We start from the raw sequence: 6,388 nt of genomic DNA, 5'->3' as shown, positions 1-6,388 counted from the left end.
TGTGCATGTGTCTTTATAGCAGCATGATTTATAATCCTTTGGGTATATATACCCAGTAATGGGATGGCTGGGTCATATTGAATTGTAAGCGCTCTGTATGTATTTTAGATACAAGTCCCTTGTCATATACGTGATTTGTAAATATTTTCTCAATTTCATGGATTGTTATTTTACTTCCTTGATAGTGTCCTTTGAAGCACGAAATTTTAAATTTTTGAGCATGTCCAGTTTGTCTATTTTCTTCTTTTGTTGCTTATGCTTTTGATGTCATATCTAAGAAACTGCTTATTTAATTTTAGAAGTTCTTTGCTTAAATATCTGGATACTAACTTTTTGCTTTTTATGTATTACAAACATCTTCACCCAGTTTGTGACTTGTGTCTTCACTCTATGGCTTTTTGAGACAGGGTTTTGCTTTGTTGCCAAGGCTAGAGTGCAGTGGCAGAATCATGGCTCACTACAGCCTCAACCTTAGGGGCTCAAGCAATCCTCCCACCTCAGCCTCCTGAGTAGCTGGGACCACAGGCATGTGCCACCATGCCTGGGCTACTTTTTAAATTTTTTGCAGAGGCAGAGTTTTGCCATGTTGCCCAGCCTGGTCTGGAGCTCCTGGGCTCAAGAAATCCTCCCACCTTGGCCTCCCAAAGTGTTGACTTTACAAGTGTTAGCCACTGTGCCCTGCCTGGTATTTTTAAAAGGAGATTGTTTTGTAATTTATTAATTTATAAGTGCTACTCAGGAAAAAAATTAGATTGTATTTAGACATGTACTTAACAAGTGATCTTTTCAGAAAAGGTTATTTATTTATTTATATGTATTTATTTTCGAGACAGTGTCTTGCTCTGTCACCCAAGCTGGAGTGCAGTGGCATGATCGTGGCTTACTTGCAGCCCCAACCTCCTGGGCTCAAACGATCCTCTGGCCTCAGCCTCCTGAGTACCTGGGACCACAGGCATGTGCCACCATGCCTAGCTAATTTTTTTTCTATTTTTTTGTAGCGATGGAATCTCTCTATTTCGCCCATCCTGGTCTAAAACTCCTGGGCTCAAGTAGTGAGCCTGCTGTCTCAGCCTGCCAAAGTGCTGGGTTTATGGGTACAAGCCACCACACCTGACCCAGATACGGTTTTTTAAAAATATTAGAAGACTTCTAGAAAATCCAGGACAGTCACCATAAAAACAGGATGGATTATTTAAAAACACACACACACAAAACAAACAACTTTTTTTTTTTTTTTTGAGACAGGGTCTTAACTCTGTTGTCCAGGCTGGAGTGCAGTGGCATAATCATAGCTTATTGCAGCCCCGACCTCCTGGGCTCAAGTGATCCTCTCACCTCAGTCTCCTGAGCAGCTGGGACCTCAGGCATGTGCCACCAGGCTTGGTTAATTTTTAAAATTTTTGTAGAGACAAGGCCTCCCTATGTTGTCCAGGCGGGTTTGGAACTCCTGGACTCAAATGATCCTCCCTCCTTGGTCACCCAAAGTGCTGGGATTACAGGTGTGAGCCAATGCACCCGGCCCTGATAAAGGTTTTTAAAATAAAAAATTTCAAACATACATAAAAAATAAAACAATATAATACACTCCCATGTTCTCATCATCTAGCTTTGATAATGATCAACGCCCTACCATTTGTTTCATCTCTTCACATTTTTTTCCTGGAGTATTTTCAAAGCAAACTCAAGATAACATTATCTTCAGAATCTATCTCTGATGAATAAGAAACGAAGGGGGGAAAAAACCTCCCACAATATCTTCATGGCATCTTAGAAGTTCTTAATTTTAACCAAGTCAAATGTATCAGTTTTTACCTTTATGGTTTGCACTTTTTGGTTTTGATTTGAGAAGCCCTTTCCTTTTACTGTGACTGTAATCATCTGGTCCTCTAATGTATTCTAAAAGATTTACACTTTTGCTTTTCATATTTAAGTCTTTAATGCAACCTGAAATTGTGTACAGTTCGAAGCACAGATCTAATTCCATTTTTTCCTACACGATAACTGATTGTCCTAACGTTATTATTGAAGTCTATCCTTTCCTCCTCTAACTGCAATGCATCTTGGTTGTAAGTTATTTCCTATATATAGACTAGTTTTAGGTTTCTCTATTTGGTGTCAATATCACACTCTCTCAAGCATGTTAGCTTGATGCTAATTCTTGTAATCTGGTTAAGACAAGTCACACACAGCCCCCTACTGGCATCCCCATTCTTTATAGGAGTATAAGGATTCTTCTCTCTTTCATATACATTTCAAAAAACAAAAATAAACAACTAATACCCTCTCAAATATACAAATCAATTTTAGGGAAAACTGACATCTTTACAAAACTGTAACTGTTTTTTTTTTTTTTTTGGAGACAGAGTCTGGCTGTGTTGTCCAGGCTGGAGTACAGCGGTGTGATCTCAGCTCACTGCAACTTCCACCTCCTGGGTTCAAGCAATTCTCGTGCCTCAGTCCCCTGAGTAAGCTGGGACTACAGACATGCACCACTACGCCCAGCTAATTTTTTGCATTTTTAGTAGAGATGGGTTTTGCCATGTTGCCCAGGCTGGTCTTGAACCCCTCGGGAGCTTGGGTTATCCCCCTTGGCCTCCCAAAGTATGTGGATTACAGGCATAAGTCACTGCACCAGGCCACAAACTGTAACTTTTAATCCACGAACATGTAGGCCTCTCCATTAATTTCTTAAAGTGTCTCTCGATAAGGGGTGTGTGTGTGTGTGTGTGTGTGTGTGTGCATATTTTAATCACAGGTCTTACATATCTTTTGTTAGATTTATTCCTAGGTATGTAAAGTGTATCTTTTCTGTAATCACATGCTCTACCCGTTGGTGCAGAAATATAGAAATGCAATTGATTTTGGAAAATTCTCTGATAAAGCCAATAATCTATTTGAACATTCTTTTTGGGTTTACAATCAAATATGTTGTCTGAGAATAATGACAGATCTGCCTTCTCCTTTCTGATCCTATGTCATTTCCTTGTCTTGGTTTACTTTACTGGCGAGGACGTCCCTCCCACTACATCACTGACTGGAAGTGACGGTGGGCTCCCTTGTCTTGCTCCTCATCTTAAGGGAATGAATACTTTCAAGGAATCCCAATTAAAATTATAATGTTTACTGTTGGATTTTGTAGAGATATTTTATTATTAGGTAATGAAAATTCCCTTCTATCCTAGGAACTTTTTAAAAAGTCATGAAGATACAAATGCTAATTCTGTATCCATTGAAAGAAGCATATTCTCCCCCTTTAATCTGTTACTGGAATAAATTACCTTAGTCAATTTTTACTTTTCAAATTGTAATTGTTTTATTTATTTGTTTATGAAGTCCTAATTACTATACATGCATTTTTTTTTTGGCAGTAGGGAGAAACCTTTCACAGATAAGTGACAAAAAAAAAGGCAAGTAACAATTTTGTACAAGAAATTTAACACATTTTGTACAAGGTCTTCGCTTTGCTGACATCATCTGTACAAAGTCTTCTTAGTTTACTTGACTGTTACCATCAGTATCTGCTTCCCTGATAATTTCATCAACTTCTTCAACTGTTAACTTCTCTCCAAGGTTTGTCATCACATGGTGAAGTTCTGCAGCACTAATAGAGCCATTGCCATCCTTCTCAAACACACTGAATGTTTCTCTAATTTCTTCTTCACTGTCTGTGTCTTTTATTTTTCTTGCCATCATTGTCAGAAATTCACGGAAGTCAACTGTGCCATTACCATTGGGCATCTACTTCACTAATCATGTCCTGTAACTCTGCTTCTGTGGGATTCTGCCCAAGAGACGTCATTACAGCTCCCAATTCCTTTGTTGTTATAGTTCCATCACCATCTTTGTCAAATAGTGAAAAAGCTTCTTTGAATTCTGCAATCTGCTCTTCAGTCAGTTGGCCAACCATGCTGCTAGTGCAACCAGTTTCTGAGACGTGACTACACAACCACTCAGTTCGCTTGCTCCACTCAATGTCAATTTCTAAATATTAAACAACTGCTGGCCAGGCACAGTGGCTCGCGCCTGTAATCCCAGCAATTTGGGAGGTCAAGGCAGGTAGATCACGAGATCAGAAGATCGAGACAATCCTGGTTAACATGGTGAAGCCCCGTCTGTACTAAAAATACAAAACTTAGCTGGGTGTGCTGTTATGCACCTGTAATCCCAGCTACTTGGGAGGCTGAGGCAGGATTATTGCTTGAATCTGGGAGGCGGAGGTTGCAGTGAGCTGAGATCACACCACTGCACTCCAGCCTGGATGACAGAGCAAGACTCCGTCTCAAAAACAAAACGAAACAAAACAAAACACCAAAAAGAACAATTGTTGAATCTCTGGGATAAACCTAACTTGGTCATGATGCATTCACTTTTTAAACATTATTAGATTCAAGTTGCTATTATTCTATTGGGAATTTTTTGCCTTTTTTTTTGAGACAGAGTCTCATTCTGTTACCCAGGCTGGAGTACGGAAGTGTGATCTCGGCTCACTGCAAACTCTACCTCCCAGGTTCAAGCGTTTCTCTTAGAGAGTCTCAGTCTCCCAAGTAGCTGGGATTACAGTCACCCACCACCATGCTGGGCTAATTTTTGTATTTTTAGTAGAGACGAGATTCACCATGTTGGCCAGGCTGGTCTTGAACTCCTGACCTCAAATGATCCACCTGGCTCGGCCTCCCAAAGTGCTGGGATTACAGGCATGAGCCACCGTCCCTGGCCTGAATTTTTGCATTTTTATCCACAATTAAGAATGTCTTGCAATTTTAAAACGTTTTCTGTAGACTGTCCTTGCCAGGTTTTGATATTAAGATAATAGAGTTGGAAAGTGTTCCCTCTTTTCTTATACTCTGGAATAGTTTGTAGACTGAAATATTTGTTCCTTGAATGTTTGGTAGGACTCACCAGTAAAACATAAAAGCCTAGTAATTAATTTGTGGGAAGATTTTTGTTCTTGATTCAGTTTCCATAATAATTAAAGGAATATTTGGATTTTGTATTTCTCCTTGAGTAAATATTTGTAAGTTAAATATTAAAATTGTATTTATCTCACCAAAGTTCTAAAAATATATCAGCATATCATCATAAAGTTATTCACAATATCTTCCTGCAATCTGTTTAATCTCCGAAGCATGTATAATAATGTCTCTAACTCATTCCTCTCAACTGTATGTTTATTTTCCTCTAGATCTTTATTATCATTTTTTGTTTTTACTTTCTTTTGACTTATTTTGTTTTTCTTTTTTTTAACTACTTAAACCAGATACTTGGCACATTAACTTTCAGCTCCTCCTCTTCTCTCACTGCAATCATAAATTTTCCTTTAGGTATTACTTTATCTACATTTCTTAATTTTTTATATTAAACAACATTTTAAAACTATTACTATTATTCTTATTTTTTTTTGAGATGGAATTTCACTCTTGTCACCCAGGCTGGAGTGCAATGGCGCAATCTCAGCTCACTGCAACCTCCACCTCTCAGGTTCAAGCCATTCTTCTGCCTTAGCCTCCCGAGTAGCTAGGATTACAGGTGCCCACTACCATACCTGGCTAATTTTTGTATTTTTAGTAGAGACAGGGTTTCAGCATGTTGGCCAGGCTGGTCTCAAACTCCTGACCTCAGGCGATCTACCCGCCTTGGCCTTCCAAAGTGCAGGGATTACAGGTGTAAACCACTGTGCCCCACCAATTACGATTTTTAAATTAGTTAACTCTTTTCTTAATTTCCAAAAATACGAGGATTTTTCCAGTATCTTTTTGTTATTGCATGGTGGTCAAGGAACATAGTGTTTGAAATGTGATTTAAGGCCTACTACATAGTTTCTGCAGCTCCCCCATAGAAGCTTGCAAAGAATGTGCATTATGCAGTTATTTAGTGTGATGTTTTATACATGCCTATGAGATCAAGCCTGTTAATGATGTAGCCAAAATTTCCATTTTGCTTTTCTCTGTTGCCCAGGCTGGAGTGCAGTGGCATGAACACAGCTCACTGCAGCCTAAATCTCCTGGGCTCAAGTGATCCCCATGCCTCAGCCTCCCATGTGGCTGGGACCACAGGCACACACCACCATGCCCAGCTAATTTTTCAATTTTTTTGGAGAGACAGGATCTCACTTTGTTGCCCAGGCTGGCCTCAAACTCCTGGGCTCAAGTGATCCTCCTGCCTCAGCCTCCCAAAGTGCTAGGTTTATGGGTGTGAACCACTATGCACAGCCTCTTAAATTTTCTTATTATCAGAAACATTACTTATTATCAGACTGCTCAATCTAGCAATTACTGAGTTACATTAAAACCTTCCAATATAAAGCTAGATTTACCTATTTTTCTTATGGTTCTGTTAATTTTTTGCCCAATGTACTTTTCATACATATGTATTTATTAAATAAAAAAAA

The 6,388-nt window shown here is 39.1% G+C and overlaps 1 protein-coding gene and 1 pseudogene across 3 annotated transcripts in view; both read right to left on the bottom strand.

Annotated features, from left to right (window-relative positions):
- Positions 1 to 6,388, bottom strand: part of TTLL5 (tubulin tyrosine ligase-like family member 5) — a 335,321-nt gene that overhangs the window by 6,849 nt on the left and 322,084 nt on the right. The window lies entirely within an intron of this gene.
- LOC105540811 lies at positions 3,332 to 3,966 on the bottom strand (annotated as a pseudogene). Its single transcript, XR_001006260.1, has one exon. The product of XR_001006260.1 is annotated as a calmodulin-alpha-like (transcript).

Source organism: Mandrillus leucophaeus, unplaced genomic scaffold (genome assembly GCF_000951045.1).
Source record: "Mandrillus leucophaeus isolate KB7577 unplaced genomic scaffold, Mleu.le_1.0 Scaffold228, whole genome shotgun sequence".
Lineage (NCBI taxonomy): Eukaryota > Metazoa > Chordata > Mammalia > Primates > Cercopithecidae > Mandrillus > Mandrillus leucophaeus.
The sequence above is the reverse complement of the archived record's forward strand: the minus strand, read 5'-3'. Positions and strand labels throughout refer to the sequence as shown.